The following is a 997-nucleotide window of genomic DNA, read 5'->3' as shown; positions in this document are numbered from 1 at the left end:
AGCAGGTATTTAGTTATGTGGATTATCAAATGTTCTGTTAGTTATACCTCTGTTATTTGTACATATTTCATTGAGTAAACACAAAGACTTAGGTAAACGATGTGGTGTGAATAAATTATACAAATTATTTTATAGAGATGGCAATATGTACATGGCCGAGGGCAACATGAAACCAAAAATACCTTTTTCTCTGCACCGCATATTTTGCTGCGTTTAGCACCCATCTTGGTACTATTGCAACTATACAAGCTAGACTTCCAGATTGAAAATCACTGAGCTAAAAAATTACACTTCAGAATAGTACATCAGTTTAATATTAGTGAATGACATGAAATAGGTCTAAAATGAAGTACAATATAAACTATTAGGCTTTAAATGTTTAAGAATATAAAAATCTCTCCTGATCTCTCCATATAAGCAAACCCTTAATTCATCATCATCATCTCACCCCAGTTCCCTGTGCTGATAATTGCTGTATGGTGAAAAACAAAGTTCTTTGATCTCTGGGAACATGAAATCAGAGATGAGAGGAAACCCGTCTCCTGTGCAATTGAGGTATGAGAAGGCTTGTAACGCATGTGTTACTGGACGGAAGTGAACTTCAAACTGAGCCATATTCTTGTTGGGATGTGTGACTTCGCAGCAACTCCTCAGCGATTTATTTTACATACAGTATTACATTTTAATACTCATTTGCATATTATTTGCTTTGTTTAATTTTCGATGTAGTTTACAGTGAAAACATATGGGATATTGAGGTCTAATCAGTCAAATAAATCGCTAAGGGAGGGGTTTCATACTCAATCGCCAAAGCCATTTAGAACATGACCCGTAGCTGTCGACTGTTGCTTCTTACACCTTAATAGTCTCTTGTATGTTCTATTGTCTGTTTTATAGTTTCCTTGTCTGCATTAGCAGGGGATAATAATGTGTAAGGCTAAGTAAATCACCGAAGAGGAGATGCTACGAATCTTCCGAGCCATCTAGAATAAGAATA

This window comes from Coenobita brevimanus, chromosome 111 (assembly GCF_032717465.1).
Source record: "Coenobita brevimanus isolate Jiangsu-jjx chromosome 111, ASM3271746v2, whole genome shotgun sequence".
NCBI lineage: Eukaryota > Metazoa > Arthropoda > Malacostraca > Decapoda > Coenobitidae > Coenobita > Coenobita brevimanus.
Note: the sequence above shows the minus strand (reverse complement) of the source record.